Below are 23,372 nucleotides of genomic sequence, written 5' to 3'. Positions count from 1 at the left end.
CTAATAACCCAGCTGCTGTGATGTCTGTTCATCAAAGAACTAAATAAAAATGAGGAAATCAATAACTTTTGTAGCTTTAAGGATTCATCTACACATTTAATTTAGAATTAGTGTTTCATAACTTCATTCAATTTCTGTATATTTCCTACTTGCTGTAGGGCACAGGTAGCTAAATATGACATTTATTATAATGGGTTTATGTGAAGATTGTTTTAAGTTAGCTCTCAATTATACTGTAAGGTTGAATGGCTAGTCAATGGTTAAATATTAGGGGGAAAAACAATTTCATAGAGATCATTTGAATCCAATCAATGTATGAATCGTACGTTGTGTAGACGTTTGTATACGACGTGACCTTGAATATCTACACCAGAACAGGACATTAGATATACGGATGTTTTCCAGAGTTAAATAAAATATTCACATTGGTACGGTGGGGTTTCAAACTTCCCTTGAAAAGCCTAACAGAGCATGGTGGAGCTATGTGACAAAAGTGAAGCTGATAAATTCATCTGTCATCCAGCGAAAACACATCAAACCCAAGATCGCATGAATAAACACTCCTGTTTACTTAGGGGCTGTCCCAGCAGTTGAGTTTTAATTCGTCCTTGTGCATTTTTACAGATCCATAAATATCCAAACGTGCGCTGCGGCGTAGCATAACAAGGACCAAGAAAAATAATCCCAGGGAAGTCGAGATACAGAGACTGTGTGTTCGTTCTGAGGGAGAGGAATTCGATTGCTATACATTAATTAACTCGTGGCTTCTCCAGAATGACAGGTAGGAGTAGTCACCAGAGGGCCGTCTGATGACGTGCCAAGAGTGCACTGGCCGGCGTGTGTGCGTGAGTGATTTATGAAGCCCTCAATATGTGAGGGGGTTGTATTCAAAGGCTTGTATTTTTAAGCTTGGTACACATATGTGGAGTTTTCGGAGGGCGAGCCTCTTAAGACATCATTTATCCTTTATCACAGCCATGTTGATAACAACCTCCGGCGCACACGAGGCAAATATCTATGGGGATTCTGGCAGCCCATCAGCTTCCGACGACTTCCAGGGCAAGACACATAAATAAAAAGGCCAGTGTTTAGATCCCGGCCAGCCTGCCTTTATTCGTTTATAATACAAGGATGTTAAACAGGAAGTAATAGCACAGTGTATTGAATCGTTTCCTTCCTGTACAGACAGAGCTCTAATTTGGACCGTCCCATGACACCCCAAAGGCCGTCTGTCTTTGGCACTGCTGCTGTTTGGCGCTCTGCTCTTCTCGATGGCATCTGTGACTGAAGTTTGCTCAGTTAGAAATCAAAGTGCATTATTAATTAAGGAGAAGAGAACAATGAGTTTCAAAAGAATCGAGAAGGTATGATGTCATTTACGGTTCTGAATTGGGTTGTAATTATTGGGAGGGGTCTGACCTCAGCAATTCAAGTTTGAACTCACACAGTGGAAGTCAGAACAAAGGTTGAGACTTAAAAAGTGCATATAATATACCTAAATGTATGCGCATAACATAAACGTGTAGAGGCTCTGCTTTCTCCTATATAGATGAAATTCTCAAAAGAAGGGTGAAAAATAAGTATTTTCTTATTCAGTCACTACTGTTCAAAGGTTTAAAGAAATTAATACTTTTATTTAGCAATAGTTCGTTAAATTGATCAAAATTGACAGTAATAATGCGACAAAAGATTTATATTTCATATAAATGCTGTTCTTTTGAACACTGTGTTCTTTGAAAAATTGTGTCATGGCTTCCGCAAAAATATTAAGCAGGACAATTGATTATGTTTATATGAAACATTTATAAAAAAAACAAACAGCAAAATTGTTTACTAAAGTTTAAGCGAAAACGCAAAATGTCAACACAAAATCTAATTCAAAAATATTAACAAAAACTATTATAGTATGTCAATGATAGTAAAATATCTCTGCCTTGGTAAGCATAAGAAATGTGTTTTTTTTGTTGTTTAAAAAAAAAACAAAAAAAACAAAAAAACAACCCAAAATCTTTGAACAACATATTTAACATGTTTTCCACATTTTTCTTGTTACTGTAACAGAAATGCAAATAATAATAATAATTTATTTTATTTTATTTTTTATTTATTTTTTTATAATTTTTTATGGTTTCCCTTGATGGTTTTTTTCTGCATTCTCAACATTCAAGAAGTTTGTGACTTGTGCTACCAATGTTAGCCACTAGGGGAGAATTGTGGACAACATAATAAGCTATATGCTAAGTCACTCTGAAGAAATGTAAACCATGAAGTTTTGCCTCAATTAAACACATTTATGAGGTGTAACTAATTTTAGTTTCTAAAGTAAAGGTTTTGTTTAAATCCCTGATAGATTCAGTTGATAATGTTCGAGACCACCTCAGAATGACTGAACCAACATATTTTATAATTATACATCTCACTGACAGTAAAACATACTACTCCTATTACTAATAATGATAATGCTAATGACAAAATTATGATTGCAATTATCATTATTTGTGTTTTTTTCTAATTGCAGGTTGGAGTTGGTGAAGCAGTGGAAATTTCAGCAGTAGCTATCGCTTTCATTTTCCAGGTACAAAAAAAAAAGCATGATTAGGTCATTTTGTCATATTAATACACCGACATTTCCATTTCAAAACCAAATAAATTACTCTTCCTCATCCTAAATTAGCATGAAATGGTTATATGATATAAAATGTCTTCTGCATTTCCAAATGTACTAGAAAAAGGGGCAAAATTGAACTCTGCCAGGACGTGGCTCTTTTACAAGAAAATGCAGCGACCGCAAATTGCGCTCAACAATTCCAGTGCTCTTGGAGCTGACCACTTTAAAAACGTCCTGCTTCAGGATTATAAATGCTGTTTGATGGCTCCGTCATTACATCCCGAGCAGAGGAGGCGTAGTCAGCAGGCGGGTGTCCGCCATCTTGTGGGGTCAGGAAGGGTCGGGATCTTTTTGATGTGGGCGGGGACTTTAACCCTCCATCACCACAAGGTTCTGAGGTCTAGAAAGTACACCAGGGAGCAGGCCTCATAAAAAGATAATCACATAACTGCTGGGAAACAAGCAGAATCTGAAACATTTATATAATATTCAGAATGGAAGTAATGGCGTTTGTTCAATTCATGAGTGTGAATTCGAATTTGAAGAGGAATGTACTAATTTGCTACTTTTTTTAGTTTTATACTTTTATTTAATGTTCATTTATTTATTTATATTTTGGTAAGTAACCAAATAAACGTAATTAGTGAGCTAGTGTTCATTTATATATATATATATATATTTTAAATTATGCAATTAATTAATTACTTTATTTAGTTAGTTTTCATTTTTAATTAATTAATTAAATAATTAACACAATTGATGAATTTCATTAGATTTTGCTTATACTTTCTTAAAGGGGTAGTTCACCCAAAAAATAAAATTCTGTCATTATTTACACACCCTCATATTGTTTCAAACCTGTTATGAAGTTGATTCTTTTGCTGAACACTAAAAAATATGTATTCAAGAATGTTGATAGCCAAAGAGTTTTGGTTCCCATTGACATCTATTAGTATGTTTTGTCCAAACAGTGGAAGCCAACTAAATCGTTTAGTTACCCACATTCTTCAGAAAACTTTCTTTTATGTTCCACAGAAGAAAGAAAGTCATACATGCTTGGAACAACATGAAGTGTGTATGATGATGACAGAATTTTCTTTTTTGAGTCAACTATCTCATTCAAATATGAACTACTTTCGCTGACAGTTATTGAACTGAATTGCAATTTAAATGACAATTCAGTTCTGAAGGGCACGCAACCCTGCTGTAAACATGCTCTCATGTCACATGTGAAAAATCAGTGGCATTGAGGTATGACTTACACAGATGATAATTACTATTATGTATTATGGATTGCTCACCAAACATGTACAAAGAGCTCTTTGATGACACCCTTAATATGAATGTAAACACTCCAAACTTAGAGATGTGATGCCGTAATCATAGTCAGTTGTCATCGCTCTCTGACATGAGCCACGTGTTTGATAAATGCTTGATCACATGATATAGTATGCATCAGCACTGATGATTCTCCAGCACATCACTCTTTCCATGGCATCAGTGGACCAGTGTGTTCGGAGGCTCTGACCCCTGGATCTCAGTCAAACGCGTGGGATCAGTAGGTCAGAGGAGGTCCTGTGGGCATAACGGAGTTTTATTGTCTGCAGTGAGACATGCTTCCAGTAAACAGGGCCTTTGGTTTGGTAAGTGGGTTATGAGGTCAACATTGGCCAGCTTAGAATAGACGCCATGCAGCACCCACTCAGGTTCAGTGCTCTGTGTCTCTCTCCTGCTATTTGCTGTTTGGATGATTTAGTTGACTAAGCGTTTTCCCTGCATTCGCGTGTCTAAATAACAGTTCTCTTGCTTTTCAGTCATAGATTGCTGCCACATGTGAGTCCATTTGCCGTTTTTCTTTAATGCGGTGTATTTTTTTAATTTTGACATTTCCCTAGGCAGATGCATTTGGCAAATCATTCAGTAACCCACTTATTACCAATGACTAAATTCAGTGCAGTAAATATGATAAACACTTAGAACTAAATCTAAAATTAATTGCAATTTCATTTCATGTTTTTTAATAGTTATCTATAAAATATATAGATAATAGTAAGATAAAAGTCCATTCATGCATTAAATGTTAAACAATTCATCTCAAAGATTAATGCACATTAACTTCAGCAATCCTACTTAGAACACATTAGACTGATAGAAAGTCCTAAATTGCTCAGGAGGAGATGGGGTGGTTCCTTGTCAGTTGCATAATTTTTGTGATTTACAGCAAAGGCAGAGAAAAGTAATTCAGCTATAAATCTGTTAAAATATCTGTGGGTTAGATCCTTAATAATAGATGATTATCCACTATATTGCATCAGTGAAAATCCAGCCCCCCTTTCTCAAAAATACAGGGACAAAGGGACTTCTTTTCTTCCCCCCCCCTTCTAAATGTTCCCATGTGAAGCGGCACACGGAGCCAGTGAGTAAATGAAGGGTTTTGCGTGGAGATCTGAGAGAGCCTGCAGCAGTGATTGATGGACCGCGGGAGGGTGGGGAGGTCCTGCTCCTGACAGAGAGAGCTCATCCAGGCTCTGCCGGAGATCACAGGGGCCAGAGCTGCTCTCCTTACCCCACACGGCCACACGTGCTGTGGGAGAGAGAGAGAGAGAGAGAGAGAGAGATGTGCTTCATATTCAGTCATTTATCCCCACCCAGAGAAACTTAATGCGCTCCGATTTCTAATGAGTATCTGGAGAGCAGGCGAGACCACAGACGAGAACCTCGGCTAGAAAAGCAGGAAACACCTTGAGAGGTGAATTCTGGGATAGATATAGTGGAAATCTTAGGACTATCTAATTAATGATTTTTGTGGCTCTGTAAGTACAGAGTGGTTCTCATTACAAGTCATTCTATACTGTACAGTAATCTTGAATTCATTTTTTTATATATATATATATATTTTCTTAGTTTTAGTAATTTTGCTGTGTTTTTGTCGTTTTTATTATTTTTTAATGTCTTTAAATTTTTATTACGTATTCAGTTAAAGGTATTTAAGTACTTCAACTTAAAATAAACAAAAATGAGAAACGATGCCTTGACAATTAGCTGAAATAATAAATAAGTTATACGTTCAAGGTTTTATTTTTTATATATTTATATAATATAAAATATAATTCTAATAATATATATGTAATATTTATATTAGAATTTTATTTCTGGTATTTATGATTTCCTACATTTCAGTTAACTATAATAACAGATAACTAATAATTTGCTTTTATTGTTGCCATTTTTACCACTGCTCTATGGTTTAGAATCAATATTTCTATTTATCACCACATAACTTCATAGAACGGCACCCTACACTTATTGCAGACACAGCTGGTCTGATATCAAGTTTATTTGTCAAGGGCTCATTGGTAAAGCAACTCCTTTGAACGAGCAACCATCCGATTATCAGCTCTGACCCTTAACCACTATGCCACAGCACACATGAACTATAGAATTACAACTGGACACTTATAGAACTGTGTATTTTGCTTTTTGCAGATCTTGTTTAACATAGAGGCAGTAGATTTATTTATATTAAGTAGTTTCATGTCTTAGATTGTTGTCTCTGGCCTTTAATTGCTCTTCCCAGCCAAGGGTCAGTGAGTCAGCTGATCATTTATGTACAGAGAGATTTTATCTGACACCTCATGAATTCCTGGTCAACACAATTTAACCCAAACATGAACTACTGTTCAAGAGTTTGGGGTCACTAAGATTCTTTCAAAATAATTGAAGACTTTTATTCAGAAAGGCTGCATTACTATGATCAAAAGTGATCAAAACATTAGTCATTTATAATGTTACAAACTGTTTCATATTCGTATAGGCTGCATTTATTTGATCAAAAATACAGTAAAACTTTAATATTGTTAAATGGTAATTACAATTTAAAATACTCTTCTATTTTAATATATTTAATATATTATATTTCATATAATATACATGACTCATATTTTGTACAATATTTCATATAACATCTATTTTTAGATTTTTTTATAATATATTTTTTCTTCATTTTCCCCCATGATTAATTTAAGGTTTTTCAGCCTGAGGACATGACGCTGCCCTGCACTTGCTTTTGTTGATTCAGTATTAACTTAAAACCAAACGTCCAGCTCTTTTCGTGGGCGTCCCTCAGAATTAGAGCACTATTTATTACATAAGACAAATGGCTGCTTTGATGTGGCTGAAAGGAACTCCCGTGTCTGGCCTGAGCGGGTCAGACAGAAGGTCAGCTCTCCCTCAGGGTCTCCATGACCCTCACGGCTGCCAATAGCGCACAGGTAAGCAGAGAGGAAGTCCTTACCGACACAACCGTTGGAAGGCGTCCATGAACATGTGAGGCCCAGCTGTGTGTGTATGAGTGTGTGTGTGTGTATGTGTGTGTGTGTATGAGTGTGTGTGTTTCCACCTGGACAAAGCTTGCACACGCTGTTAAAACTCCCACTCAAACTTCCAGTTCCTGCTTTTAAGGAAATTCCTGGTCTGGTGTTACTTATAACTCTAAAGATTTATTTCATTTTCAGAAAGCAGACCCAGTGGTCTTTGAAAGAGCTGCCATCACACTAAGGTGAGGTATGAATTTTAAAATAAGCTTAAAAAAATCTTCAAGACATTGAACTCAGATTTTGAGATGAATGAGACTTTTAAAATAAACGAACTGTGACATCTCTTTTTGCTTTTATTAATTATTATTAATGTAAACATCGCTTATATCGCTTAGAGCCCTTCAAAATCAGCATGAAGCCATATCATTTTATGACTTTGCCATTAATAAGAAACTGTGCAAACTATAAAAAATATATTTTATTTAAAAATGATTGAATTTGAAACAGAGAAAATACCAGAGCTACTACAGCATCTCTTAACTGTATTACAATTGATCTGTGTGTACAGCAAAGCTATAAAGATGTTGACCCAATAATCATCAAAAAAGAAACTAATTTGATCAAGTAATCAGACATCACAGCTGCCGAGGGACATATCTGACTGTGTGTGTATATTGACATTATGGAACAAAAAAGAAAATATTTATTGCTGGTCGTTAATGTTAATTGCAAGTTACTTTAAAGCATTTATGCCAATAAATTATACAAATTTATGCAATTATTGTGCCACACCCCACAATGAAACCCAGTGCACTTCTAAAGCATTCCAGAGTTAGGAGTTTGTTAGATACTTCCTACATAAAAAACAACACTTAAAATTTTATAGAATTGTTTTTAAAGATATCATGACAGATACATTAAATAAAAAAAAATGATTGAATACGTTATATTCAAAGTTGAGGAAAAGCAATCTAGAAAATAAATTGGTGTTACGTGTTTCACATCATTTTGTCATTATCATAATGTTGGGCACCACTGCAGGGTCATCAGAGTTTCTTCCATACGTTACCCACAAAATTGATTTTAATTCCACAAAATTTGGTGAGATTCTATATAATGATTTACAGCACAGTTGACATCGGCTTTCCTAGAGACACTGTTGTAAACATGGAATTTTCCATGAAAGTTCTGAATTAAATCATTCATGTATTGACTGTATTCGAATGTATATTGACAGATTAAGGCGATGCCAAATGTGTCACTTTCAGATTTCACACGCAATTTCAGGCCACTTGTTTGAGCCCGAAACACAATGCCCTATGTGCATGCCAGACACAAGTCAATTAACTTCTTAGGTTTCCCTTCTGCTGCTTTTCTTTCAGCCAGTGTACTTGGAAGCCCTTTGTATAATAGAGTCAAGAAGGTTTATTCTGTTGGGAATTTCATCTGGTTTCAGGGAGTTAATTTTAGCGGCATGTTGGAGACGTCCGCTGTGAGGCTGCATGCAGTATCTTACTTATTACCGAGGGGGCGAAGCCACGCACAGACTCAAAGGCTCCTGGGCATTACAAGGGCGGCCTGCAATCCTCCGAGCGCCACCGTAATCCAGCTGCCATCATCCATTCTGCCGTGGTTTGAGATGAAACGTCCCAGCTGTCATCGGCTCTTTGAGGTTTCATTTTTGTATTTGTTGTTTTTCCCACCTGTTCTCATTTTCCCGATGCATGTATTGATAATAATTTTACAGCGAAGGATGTTATTTCCAAAAGCATCACTCTGCATCACTGTAACGTTTTGTGGTTACTCCGCTGATTGAAAGTGGCACCCAAAATTACCTTGGCCTGGCTGAGGTCATTACGTATGCCGCCATCATTTAGGGGCATGACTGCGCAGCGAAATCTAACTCGCACAGAAAGTATTGTTTTTGTTTCAGCATGGGATAATTAGTAAAGTCCTGCAACAAAACCCAGCGTCAGAGGGCTTGATATGCCAGTGCATTTGATTCTTTTTTTCAGTTTAAATATGTACAAGAGTTTAGTTTTGTACAAGCATGGAAGAACCATTCTAACTGAACAGGAAGTCAGTAAATGGATCATTTCATGCTAGTGCAGTGTGGATATGTCAAACTGTAACTTTTATGAAGATTTAAAGATTAATGCTTTAAAACGAGACATTGGAAATAAATTTGGATAACTTGTTTTTAAATTTTGGCTATGCAAACTATATCCAAAACGTTTAAACAAGTTATCAAAATGTATTTTTTAATGGTTTAAGGCCTACATAAATGTAAACTTGCAAACCAGATGTGCATATTTCATATGGAAATCATTACTGCAAGTGATAAAAGTTCACACCTTATGTACTTTTATTGTCGAATACATGTAACAGGCCTATGAGCTTTTTAAAATCAACATTAAGGTCAAAATTTGTATGAATGCATATATTTTGTATATAATTAGATAAGTTTTGTCACCGTTGTTTTTCAGTTCACTTTAACAGTGTAAGCACTCCACAGTCTCTCAATTAAAGAACTATATTTGTAATAATTTTACAGTGATTAGCAATATGCTAACACAACAGTTCGAATAACTAAATATAGAGATCCCAAAGTACATTTTTTGAATGACAGTAGTTTATATGTTTTAAAAATATTGCTGAGGCAATAATGTAATCATATAGTCCAATAATCATGTATATTATTGCTTAGCTGTATTTAGTGTACATTTGTCTTCTCAAGTGTAATGCTGTCTCCCTAATTGGTCAGTTGATTCATACATTGAAACAATTCACACCTCATTGTTTTTTATTCCAGAAAAACACAGCTTTGATTGTATATTACATTATTATAAAATATATTGGCCGTTGCTAGTTAGCTGTGTATTAGCTTTTCCAAAGGTTGACTGTAGTTTAGCTACTTCAGATGTTGTGAAACTTGGCAAGATAAAGTTTCAAAGCAGCTTTCCAACATACTGAAGCCGTTGGGAATAAACTGTGGTTAAAAGAAATTTGGACAAACACTCTTAATTATTTTAGACTAACTGTTTATCACAATTTGTGTACAGGTGGTTTTCAGGAGACACATGGTGATCTGCAGCCTCCTCTGAAGAAAGTGTCATTTCCGTCTCACACGGCTTCACCGCGCTCAAGTAGAGAAGACGGGAGTGCTTGTTCTCTGCTAGTGTTGCGTTAAACCAGTGGAGAAAACTTTTCATGCGCTGCTTCTGTTGCTTGAGAGAACTTATAAGCTCTCAGGGACTCGCAGAGACCAAAGGTGATTCAAACTAGTTAAAATAACATCGCCATCCTTAATAAGGACTTTTTGTGCTAATATTTTTACTTCGGACGGGGAAAAAAGGCTCAGTCAGAGTGCTGATATGTTTTGGTCTCCGTTCAATAATTTATCATTTTTCATTGCACATCTAAATTTTCCGTCTCCAAACGGCACGGATCCCTGCTGGCAATCAGATGGTCATTTATGGCGTCGCTAATTTGATTTAAAAATATTTTAACACACTCTGAAAATACAAAACGGCTGCAAATTGACACTAATTTATGGGGAATATTTTATGGTAACACACACACACACACATATATATATACAATAAGTCTGATCTGAAAATATTTAGGTCCACTGCACTGTAACGCAGATTAAATCACAAACCTATTGGATAAATATCAAACAATATTTTAACATGCGGATGGAATTTTCCATGTTTTGGTAGTTTCAAACTACAAGGTTTGTTTTTCCACCTAATAAAAACCAAATCGCAGTAAAGACACACAAAGGAGCAGCTTTTAAATCACGAGTCCCGACCCGATTCTGCTTGAATTAATGCAGCAATCATATGGAAGCAATCTTTATGGACCCCAGTAAGACAAAAAACAGGAGTTAAATGAGGACCATCTTCTCTCTCAAGACCTCTCATTTGTTTGTATTGCTTATTAACTGAAACGCCTCATTTATCAATGTCAGCGTTCGCACAAAATGATAGCTGTCCTCATGTAAATGAGTAAATCTGACGAATGGTTCAGAATTAAGTGGCTGTGTTCTCATGAAATGCGCACTCTGTCGGTGGACTGACCCTGGTAAACCACCCACGACCAGGTTTTTTTTTTTTTCTCTCGGCATTTGAGCTGGAAAACTGTCTGAGAACGGTGTGAAACAGGACGGATTTGGCACAGGACGGGCCCCGTTCCGCACCGCGTAATGCAGCACAGAGTGGAGGTGGTTAGAACTGACTCTAAGTGAAACCCGTCGGTTTGTGTTGCTATGTAGTCTAATTACTGTCGGCCTGGACCATCTTTGTGCTAAACAGATTAACAGAACTGTGCTGCGAGAGCCAAACCACGGCGCTCCACAGAAGAGTTCAGAGTCAGTGATGTAATGAGATGACCTGACTATTAAGATAAAGCCCAAAGCATGCAGACATTGAATCATGCTGAATAAATCAGTGAAGCGATTCATTTAAAAGAAGAGGCCAAACAAGCTTCCCAAAGCTTCATATGAGAAATTAAAGTCAACTGACTTTAATAATATCTTCTTTTGTGTTCCACAGAGAAACAAGGAAAGTCGTTCAGGTTATAATGACAGATTTTTTTATGACTGTCTGTGCCAACATTGCAGCTGTTATCAAAAATGTTACTTATAATCAAAAGCATTCTTGTAAAACATTCCCCCTCGTTAGGAAATCTGATTCATTTGAATAAATCACTTGATTGGATATTATTTAAATGAACTGGTTAAAAAAAACGATTCACTGATTGGTTCAATGTAGAATTAGTTTGCAGCTATACATAAAATAATATATTTATAAAATAATTACATTGTGCTGTCCACCCCCAATTTGAAAATTAAGCATTAGGAAATCTGATTCATTTTAATGAATATTGTTCAATATTGCGTCTTCCTTTTTTGGGGCAGAGATACACAAATAATATTGTAATATTTATTAAAATATTTATTAAAGTGTAAATTAAAAACTTTTTTTAAAAAAAATTAAAAGTAAGTTAAAAATGCTTATTTAAATTCTGCTGCCCACACCCAAGTTGAAATATAGAGCATTTCGGTCTGATTCATTTTAGTGAATCACTTGTGCTGATATTTTATTTAAATGAACAGGTTCAAAATATGATGCACTGATTTGTTCAATTTGTTTTTTTGTTTTTTTTTTGTTGTTTTTTGCAGAGACACTCGGAACAGTATTTTTATGTTTCTTAAAATAATTTGAAAAAATATCATATTTAGTTTCGTTCTGCTGCCCACCTCAAATTGACGTTCTGTGACGTTTAATCTACTTTTTATTAGTAGGTTGCCAACTACTTTTTCAAATAGTCAAAGACTGTAAATTATTAATAAATTGCAAAGTATATTACACAACATTGGTTGTTATTCTGGGATGAGATATATGTTACTTGAAGGCAATTTTACAATTTTAACATGACCTTTTGAAGTGGGAATATCATTTAATGCAACATAATTCATTGAATATCGACAATTCTCCAAGAATTTAGAAAAATTCCCTTATGTTCAATGCACACTTAAGTGTAACGATTCCAGGATCATGCTCTTAAAACTCCTACTTTTGATTTTGTACTGCATAAATGCATTGCACAAATGCTATGGTTAACATTTTCATGAATATTTCGATTTTTTTCTCTTACTGTCTTAAGAAATACATGCCACGCATGAATGCTGCTTTGTAGCATATGTTGATATCTGTTTAGGCTGACAACCATCTGAAAAACACACACCAAAATTGACCTCCTCGTTTTTTCTAAATTGTGAACAATAGCATGATTGTGGTCTCCTCCTCCTCTGTTACAGAAGGTTAAGACTTTTTCTCCCTGTATTTGTTATTCCCACTAAAGCTAGCAAGCTGCATAAATGGCCTTAGACTCTCTGAACCGGCCCTACAGGGCCAGGAAAAACCCGAAGGAGCCAGACAAATAAAAAGCAAAGAGCTCAGACGCCGCCGCTCGGCTCTGAATCTGGTTCCTGTCAGGGTACATCAAGGGAACACCCGCAACGCAATCTCCAAACTGCTGCCTCCCCGTAACCATACGTGTCTCGCTGACAAGACGACTGAACCATCGCCAGCTCTCCAAAGAGGATGGCTTTTTTTCTTCTTCCACCCCTTTATTTATTCCTTTTCACCCTCCCTCTTTTCTTGGAACTGACCCACATGGATGCAGATCAATTCTGGATGATCTGATAATTATGCTGTCAGTTCCAATTGCCATGTGATGAAGTGAGAAATCGGACAGAGGGTAAATACTAAAAGGATTTAGAGCTTTCTGTATGTGCGTGGGTCCCGTATTCAGGAGCGAAACTCAGAGCTAGCCATTACTTGTTTAAGACCCATTTCATAAGCTGATAAATCAGTATTTAACAGATGACATCTGCTAGAACATCACATTTCTGTCTTTGATTTCTCTGCCATTTTCTGTTCGCTGAATGACACGTCATTAATAACTGTTTTCTAAAGTTGAGGTTGTAGACTTATAATTGGAGATCCTGGTTTGCGATTTAGACCGCTAGCTAACCCATTATATGATTATAGGTTCAATCCAAGGAGGTCTGTGATACCTGGAAAGAGCTTTCCGTTAGCGTTCCCATTCATCTCAATGGCAGTTCCTCAGCTGGTGCAGGACCTCCAAGAATACACGATTAGAAATCTGCAATCTGCTGCCAGGTTGTTTGAGCCATAAATGAAGTAATTGAGGTTTAAAAAAAAAAACTGGTGCAGATTTTTATTTTAATAAAGTAGTAAATTACTTTAAAAATATTAACATAACTGCAATAAGTGTCAAGAAATGGAAAGAATGTGACATTTTTGTAGGTAGAAATTACACTTACTGTATTTATAGAAATTGGATTTTTTTTTTTTTTTGACAAACTTCAGCATTTAACATATTGTGCCTTTTAAGAAAGTTTAAAAAAACAATGTTTGAATATTTTATTGATAATAAGTAGAGATTTTATTTGTATTTAATTTATAGATTAGAAAGAGAGTACATGATTACAAATCTGTGATGTGCTGCAAGGTTGTTTGAAACATAAATGTGCTAATTGAAGAAAGTAAAAAATAAATAATTAAAATTGATTTGACAATTCTGTATTTGACAGTTAGTTTTGTAGTTAAAAAGATAGTTTTGACAAATATTGACAAACATGACATGAACTAAAAATTGGAAATTAATCACAAATCACAAAGTTTTGTGAAATGTAAATATTTTTGGGGCTTTTGCATTTATGATGACAGTCCCTGATGAGTTCAGTGGGACATTGGCAATTCAATTCAGATATTAATTTTAAGAGCCATGAACAAAAAAAAATCACCATGGACAAAGCTTGCTGGGAAATAGAAATCCCAGCCCAGTTTCAGTTCAGTTTAAGTTAATCCATATTCGGACCCACTTTATATAAAATGGCCTTAACTATGTACTTTACTATGTACTTACATTTAAATTAATAATTTGGTACAGTGCACTTTTTGTGTACATACATGTTTTTACATTGCACTTATATTATAAAATAGCCTCATGTAATTACATCTGTAATACATTCATAATTACAATGTTGACCCATCCCTTACACCTTAACCCACCCTTAAACCTACCCATACCACCAAACCTGTTCCTAACCTTACCCATATCCCACCTCAATAGCACCAAAAGTGTTTAGCAATACAATATGAACACAATAAGTACATTGTACTTATGTTTTGATGTAAGTCAAACTTGCCAAGGCCACCTATAAAGTGAGACCAAACAAAGTTCTAAATTCTTATAAAATTTGATGTGTTTGAATTTATTTGCTTAATTTAAGTTTGCCCCATTCAAACCAGTTAATTATTTTGAGCCATAGGGTTTACAGTGTAATACCATGAAATATTTGTGATTTATATTTTGCTTGCAGAAATGTTTATTTCACCAAAATACACAGCTACTTTCCAAATTTCTGGAGCCAGGAGGAGGAACTGGACCATGCTGACCATCCAGGTAGAGTCACACACACTGTCTATTTTGTTTAAACTCCTGGTTTGTAACTGTATAGGAATATTTAAATGATATATAATAAGCCTGGGTTTTGGGTGAATAAGACCGTTCTGTTTTTGTGCTGAAACGCTTGATAAAACTGGCACAACTGTAAAGTGAATTCACTCCTTAGCTTCAGGGTTTAGAGACTGTCCTTGCAATTAATGTACTCTATGTTCTCTTGGAAGAGTTTGTTGGTATGACAGTAACAAAACAAAATCTGTGCTAGAACATGCTGTTCAGTCTGTTGCAGCTGTAGAAAAACAGGCAGAGTGGATGTACACAGTAGCCAGTGTGAGCGCACTGGTGCTGGACTGATCTATGGCCTGTGCGCTGGCTGGATTTGTTTAACCCTGAATGTCAACCGGTGCTGTCTGGAGCATGTGTGCAGGTAATACGTACCAGATGACTCGGGTAGCAGCCCAGGCTGACTGAATGCAAAGCGAGTGTGGAGAGGAGGTTTTTTTTTTTAAACCTGACAGCAGGTCAAATCTCTATTCAGTGAGCCTGAAGTAGCATAAAACAGACAATGTGAATTGCTGAGAGTTTTTAAAGATTTACAGAATATAGTAGGCACTGGAGTTGTAAGAATCATAAAACAACTGATGCCATGTGACATTTTGGACATGTAACAGGGTAATATTATTGTATTTGTAAAAGTACCTTGGAGTACCATGTAAATACCATTTACAGCAGTAGGATAAACAGTAAAGGGGCAGTCGTGGCCTAATGGTTAGAGAGTCGGATTTGTAACTTGAAGGTCCGGCAGGGATTGTAGGTGGGGAAGTGAATGACCAGTGCTCTCTTCCACCCGCAATACCACGACTGAGGTGAGTTTCTTGAGCAAGGCACCGAACCCCCAACTGCTCCTCGGGCGCCGCAGCAATATGGCTGCCCACTGCTCCGAGCGTGTGTGCACTTGGACGTGTTAAATGCAGAGCGCAAATTCCGAATATGGGTCACCATACTTGGCCACACGTCACATCACTTCACTTCACATAGTAGCCTCAATCATTTTTTTTTTTCAGTGCTAAGCTAAACCAGTTTTGCAATTAAAAGCTCACATAGCTGCTCAGAATAATCAAAGGTGTAGTTCAAATTTATTAGTTGACATACATAAAAGAAGTATAGTGAAAAAAGCAATTAAAAGTAATTTAGGAATGAATGGGGAATGAAGAGGTATGAATACTTTCACAAGGCACTGTGTGTGTAATATATATATATATATATATATATGGGTAACACTTTATTTTAAGGTGTCCTTGTTACACGTTACATGTACTTACTATTATACTAACAATAAATTATGCATAATTACATGCAAGTAACCTTAAGACAACCCCTAATTTTAACCCTAACCATATAAGTACATGTAGTTAATTAATATTACTCAGTACTTAAATGTATAATTACACTGTAACAACTACCTGAAAAACTATGTGTAAGTGCAGCTAGGGAAAAACAGAGGATGGTCACACCATATGTTGATTTAATTTAGTTAATATTTAAGTGAATTGATAAAGAAAATCTATATATGACATTATTTTTGACAGCATCCTCATTTTACAGCATTTTTACATAAGTGCCTAAAACTTTTAACAGTAGTACCTAATAACTGATAACTGACTTAAAAATAACTGACTTAAAACCATATTTTACCTGGTGAAAATACTAGTGTTCTAATGTGTTTGTGTATGTATGTGTATATATATATATATATATATATATATATATATTTACATATACATACACATACACATACACACACACACACACACACACACACACACACACACACACACACTCACTCACTCAGAATTCCATACTATTGGATACCATTCAATGTATCATATGACCTAATAGTGGCTTAAAGACTTTTTCTGAACATTAAACACTATTGGCATCTTCGGCATATTTTTGTGCTGCACTCAGAAAGGGTGATTATACACTTGGATTGGTGAATAAATGTTTGCCCTCTAAATTGAGAGTGGGTGGGGTGTGCCAACGCACCTTGGTCATCTGTGTATGCCAGCCAGTGTCTGAGCAGACCAACCACAGTCTGGACGGATGAACGACCTGCTGTTAGCAGGATGTGCTAAAGAGGATTGCACTTTCCATTTTGCATATTCATCCTGAATACAAATAAATAAATCTCAGAATCCAAACATTCGGGGGGCATCTTTGGCAGTCTAGACGACCACCCAGACTGCCTCGGGCTTTGGGTTTGAAACCCTCACAAACACCCAAACAAATAACAAACAAGCTCAGCGTAGATCCTCATGACGCTTTGAGTCGATGAAATGCGATAGAAATAGTAATGAGAGAAGTGTGTCTTGAACATTACCTGTTTTCGGTTGCCTCCCTCTTGGTGAAGGTGCCCTCTGAAGTGTGGTGTTCCTTTAAATTGTCATACCTCATATACTGGATATTGCACATATTTGTTTAAAAAATGATGGATACAATGCAATTTCAATTTAATCTTTGTATTATTACTGGCCATCTTTGTTTTTTCTTTATTTTATTGCAATAGATCCATGCAATAGTTTATATAATGCATTGTATGAATAATAGATTGAAGCATTCCCAAAATTTGGCATTTTAAATTCAAACCATTGCTTCTGACCAAAATATGAGTCCATAATCAATAATAATGTATCCTCCATTGAAAAAGTAAATCCCCTGTTGTCATCTCACATCAAAATCCAGCCACATATTTGTTTAGAACTGTTTTGACTTGTAAACGGTGCTTGATCTGTACATATTTCTCTACTGATTGTGATGAGATTTCTTTTTCTCTGAAGAAACCAATAATATGGACAGAAGATCCATGTTTTTGCTGGAAGCAGGGATTTGAAGTTAAAATGTGTTGATGCAGCTTTTTGCTTAACAAGAAATTAATTGATGGACAGGAGTGGTGTGGATTACTTGTGGATTATTGTGATGTTTTTATCAGCTGTTTGGACTCTCATTCTGACGGCACCCATTCACTGCAGATGATTCATTGGTGAGCAAGTGATGTAATGCTACATTTTTCCAAATCTGTTCTGATGAAGGAACAAAATCATCTACATCTTGTATGGCCTGAGGGTGAGTAAATTTTAAGCAATATTTCATTTTTGAACAGTTTTTACACTTCACATCACAGTACTATATGCATAGTCAAAAGACCTACAGTTGCAATTTTAATTATTTCATAGATGCTACTGTAAATTGAATTAATGCTGAAATCAAAATAACCCTACATTTAAGAAATCAGGTCAGCTTACTATTCAGCTAATATCTGCATTCAATGGCATACATTTCTGAGTGCTAGACTGATTTTTTTCTTCTTAGTCTGAGAGTTTCTCGAGATTGCTCCAAATGGTTCTCTTATTGCTTTAGTCCTCCCATGTGAGTTGCATTTCAAGATTACCGTCAATAAATTTGCAGCCAACAAAAAGGAATTAAGCTCAGTAAAACGCCTATTGCTATTAGTTTGAAGAGATAGAATACAGCTCTTCCAAGCAGTCCATACAGCGCACAATCTCCTACGGGTCATAGTAAATCTCTGCGCCATCCTTTCCACTCCGTAAAACCATTTGACTTTACAGGCAAATGTAGCATAAGAGAGAAAGAAAAAACAAGTGGAAAATCCAAGAGGCAGAAAAGTCAAAGTCGAAAAGAGCAAAGTCTGCAGAGGCATTTTACAACCCAACTACTTGTAATCAAAATGAGTCTTAGCGGTGCATGTTTTACGTGAACATTTAAATGCATTAATCATGTGCAAAGGCACGAGGGACCGCTCTCCATCACCCGCTCTAATTTACAGTGCCGGCCCCCCAAGACGGAGGAGAAAAAGAAAACACAAACTAGGCCCATGGGTTTGATAAAGATGTTAGGTGATGAAAACTGACTTAAAACGATTGCATACGAGAGAGAGAGTCTGGCCAACTTTTGCACCTGGCTCCAAAGGAGCAGCTAAGCAAACTTCCTTTCCCTGTTGTGACGTCTTTTTTCATACACGTTTTGGCCTCTAACTGGACAGGACAGCTACAACTGCTCTCAGCTACGTTTGGTCAAACCACCACGACTCGATCAACAGAACCGCTATTTTTGCTGATCACCAAACTTCGCATAGTAATTTGACATGCACACCTCAGCGAACACAGAGGCCATGCACCATCTGTAAAAGCGCTACCAGTTAGCTTGATTTCATTTACGCTGTCATTTTTGTCTCATAATGTAATTTGATGGAGACACTGCCTTCTCTGGTCCTTGAAAGCGTATCGAGGGACTTTATTTTCCTGTAAAAACAATTTCCTCATTGTGTTGGTTCTAATGACTAAAAGACTTGTTAGAAGCACTTCCATAACGCAAATTTGACTTCAACATAATGAGCTGAATTTGTTTCCTCCGAGTTGCTCTGCTAAAACAGCAAAGTATCATAATTAGTTTTTCTTATTATTTGTCATGTTGGTAAAACTACTCGATGTGGCAGGATGCTTATACAATCTGTACATTATGGCTTAGTTGTTTTTTTTTTTAAAGCATTCCGCTTTAAAGCTGTTGTATTGATTATATTTTCCCTGACAATAAGCATGATGCATTCACAAGTTCCTAATTACAGATAATATTCAAGTGATTTTTATCTGAAAATAATTGACTTAATACAATTTCATTTTTCTCTCTTTTTCACTTTTTGACGAAGACAGGAAGCTTTTATACGCTAACAACATAATGAAGATCAGTGTTTCTATGTAGTTTATCAAATCAAAGTTTTTCTCACTTGAAAGCATGACTTTATGGTGGTATTAATATATGTTCAACTCTTTTTGACATACCTTGAACAAGTTCGATTGTCATCTCAGTTTTAAACTACTCATGTCTACTCCCACACTGAATTGGTTTCTCACTCTATAAAAACGTCAGGATACTTTAGAATGCTGAGAATAAAAAGCATGCTGGATGAGGTTGATATTTACTTAAAAATGAAATTAAACCTTGTTTGCCAGTAATGAAGAAGGTGTTTATTGAGTTCAACACCTGGATGTGAAGCAGATGACTCAAAAGACTATTAAACTAAAATACTAATAAAGCACTAGCACTACTACGAAGCATATAAAGTATCAAAATATACCATATTTTCACGTGCATCATTACAGTGTTTTTTCTTAAGTACCTTGTAAATACAACATAAATATAGTAATAATTCAATACAGTAGTAATTCATAACATATAGTGAGTAAACACTTTCCTCTTTTTTTATTTTATTTATTTATTTATTTTTACAGTGCATTTTGTTCTAATGAACATATTAGTAATTGTGTTATTTTATTAAATTAAAGTATTTATTTACTCAAATAAAAATGTATATTTATCATATTTTATTAATAAATATAGCGTGGTTATATTAAATTATAGCATACATTAAAAAGTGTTTAGTATTTCATAATTATACTTTATAATTATTTGGTCACACTTTATTTTATTTTAACTATTAACTATGACTTTTGCCTCAATAAACACCTAATTTGCTGTTAATTAATTAGTTAGATAGTTAAGTTTAGTTATGGCGTAAGATTATGGCATCTAAAATATGGTCACGCAGAGTAAGGCATTAATATGTGCTTTTAAGTACTAATAAACAGTTAATATGCTAGTGATATGCATACTAGTTAATAGTGAAAATTGGTTCTTGAAGTGTTTTTAATTTAAACGAACTTCTTGTATGTATTATGAAAAGTTCCATAATTCACACTACTTTTGCCATGTTGCCTGCCTAATCTAAACATTAGCTTTCAATTTAACTTTGATAAGTTTGATTTGGAGTATTTGTTATCTTCTAGATGCTATACAGTAAACTAAACAGTATTTTGTGATTCCAGCAAATGTAGTGCATTTCACAACATGCCTCAGATCTTCAATAGCAACACTGGTAATTGCAGTGTTAGTTCACATTAATCAAAGTGTCAGCTGCAGAGAACCAAAGGCTTTGTTTTGAGAAGGGCCTCCACCTAGCTTCCACCAGAGTGCATCTATTAAGGGGTTAAATAAACACTATTTGCTAATACGGCCTTTATTTCAGCTTGAGTGGAAGGAAACGGAGTCACTGAGTGTTTGCAATGCAGGTATGGAAGCAATCTCTTGAAAAAACGCAAACATTGTGGACTATCCGCAGTGTTTGTGTGTGTGTGTCTGTGAAAAAGACAGATAGAGGGAGAGTTGATCACTGAAAAGCTACTGCAGATGCTGCTGTGCGCACTGTCAGGTTGAGGGCTGGGGATGATTGCCACATCTGGAGTGAATTTATCCTATAATTCGCCGTAGTACTGGCGCAGTCTCCATATAAGTAGCATGACCACGTTTACAGTCCGGTCGGTAAGCCTGCGAGTGCCCTCTGCCCTACGCTAATTTATACTTGTACAGGGCGGAGAGCGCAGAATTTATTATAGTCTCTACAGTACTTAGGTGAGTTACACAGAAACATGCCATATTTCACCTCTGAATAAAAAGAAAACATTTTACATAAAGAAAGTGAGGTCTATTTCCCTCAAAGTTCTCATTAATTTAATTCGAAAAAAAAGAAAGAATGTAATTCCGATTATTCTATGTGAAAGCTTGTTTCAGGTTTAAAGCTATATATAAAAAAAAAAGCTAAATGTGACTTTTTATCTCACAATTCTGACTTTTTTTCTTGCAACTTTGAGTTTATCTTACAATGGGAAAAAAGTTAGAATTGCAAAATATAGTCAGAATTGCTAAATGAGAAAAAAAGTCAGAATTGTGAGATAAAGTCACAATATCTTTATTTATTCTGTGGTGGAAAAAAGCTAAATTGCAAGATTTATAAAAGTCAATTGAATTGCTAATTTATTTATTTTTTTTGGATAAACAAGCTTCTACTCTCATTACTGCAATATTGCAGTAATGAGAGTAGAAGCTTGTTTATCCAAAAAGAATTGTGACTTTTACAATTCAATTGTTTTGTTGTTTTTTTTGTTTTGTTTTTTTAAAAAGAAAAAAATCTGCATCGGTTAAAGGTAGTACAACAAATGTTATACTTTTACTATTAATATGTCTTTTTACATTAATGAGAATATTTTTCACATAAGAGTGATGAGAATTTGAGAGGAAAAGTTACTTAATTTTCCTAAAAATTATGTCACATTGTGAGGGAAAAACACCCTTTATAGTCCTAAAAAAATATATATATTTTTTTTATTTTGGGATGAAATATGACAGAAACTCCCTGGACACAATAATTTAGGTTACATTAAGTAATCTGGCAGAAACTTTTGTCCTATAGAAAAGTCTAATTCTGTCACTAATGACGGCATATTTCCAGACACGCATTGATTGTAATCGTAGTCTGATTGGTTTTCTTTGGCGCTGTATTTGTTTTGACTGATGAGATTCATTGTGGTTGAACTCCATGTTCATTATCATCTGATATCTATTTTAAATCTCTTAATTGATTTTGATACACATGCTTTTATCACATTGTGTGGTTACAGGGAGAAAAATTGATAATTTGAAAGCCTATCATTCAGCTCCACACATTGTTTGTGTGTTTGTTTATAAAACATTTTGGCTGATTATGCATTCAGCCATGAATGCAAGTGTATCATCCTCAGCTATGTAACACATTTTAACATCTTTATTTCTTTCCACAGATTTCCCTTCTATAAAATGCAACCGTTCCTGCAGATTCCGTCTGGGCCTGCAGATCTCCAAGTCTGGTTATCCTGCTAACCAAAGACTGCTGTATCATCTGATCCATTTCATCCTCATAACAAACAAAAAAGAGGCCCGTCTACGCCTGAAGTTGTTTGATGAGACGCTGTTGTGTCTGGATGATGAGGTAATAATGAGGGTCTTATGCTGTTGATATATTAACACAAGTTCGTTCCTGCACGCGGCGGAGCAGCCGATGTTGTGACGGGGTTATGAGTTCCCTGTGGAAAGCTGGCGGGGCCAATCTTCGCTGTAGATTATGTGTTACATTCCCAGTAACTAACAGTAACTAATGTGTAATGAAGATGAAATTTGCAGTCTATTATTATTATTATTATTTACTATGAATTATTATTTACTGTTTCAACATGCTGCTAATGACCCTTTTTGGCATCTCCCAGAATGTTATTTGTATTAAAATGTAATATCAGGTGATGTTCTGATGCATCAGACATCAGGAATGTTGACAAAGCCCATGGGCTAATTTGACAGACTAATTTGCCACAGCAAAAACACATACTCAGACATAAAAGGTTGGAAGAGCTTCATTCAGCAAATCAGGAAAAAGTCTCGGCATGCCCAGATGCGATTCTGTGAGAGGCAGGGAAAAACAGTTACCTTGCAAAAAACATTGGCATGCTGTAAAAAAAAAAAAAACCTTTTGTGATTTTAACTGACTGATGAAAAATATATAAAGC

General features: G+C 35.6%; 1 protein-coding gene across 1 annotated transcript in view; it reads left to right on the top strand.

Annotated features, from left to right (window-relative positions):
• Window positions 1–23,372, top strand: part of runx2b (RUNX family transcription factor 2b) — a 124,888-nt gene that overhangs the window by 28,051 nt on the left and 73,465 nt on the right. Inside the window, exons 5-14 of the mRNA XM_058756776.1 lie at window positions 2,519–2,575; window positions 6,634–6,879; window positions 7,123–7,166; window positions 8,381–8,596; window positions 9,987–10,195; window positions 13,485–13,616; window positions 14,843–14,925; window positions 15,191–15,352; window positions 17,915–18,048; window positions 22,614–22,801. The gene's annotated coding sequence lies outside the window, so the exon portion shown is untranslated. The remainder of the gene's footprint in view (window positions 1–2,518; window positions 2,576–6,633; window positions 6,880–7,122; window positions 7,167–8,380; window positions 8,597–9,986; window positions 10,196–13,484; window positions 13,617–14,842; window positions 14,926–15,190; window positions 15,353–17,914; window positions 18,049–22,613; window positions 22,802–23,372) is intronic.

The sequence above is a fragment of the Onychostoma macrolepis genome, chromosome 20 (assembly GCF_012432095.1).
Source record: "Onychostoma macrolepis isolate SWU-2019 chromosome 20, ASM1243209v1, whole genome shotgun sequence".
In the NCBI taxonomy this organism is placed as follows: Eukaryota; Metazoa; Chordata; class Actinopteri; order Cypriniformes; family Cyprinidae; genus Onychostoma; species Onychostoma macrolepis.
The sequence above is the reverse complement of the archived record's forward strand: the minus strand, read 5'-3'. Positions and strand labels throughout refer to the sequence as shown.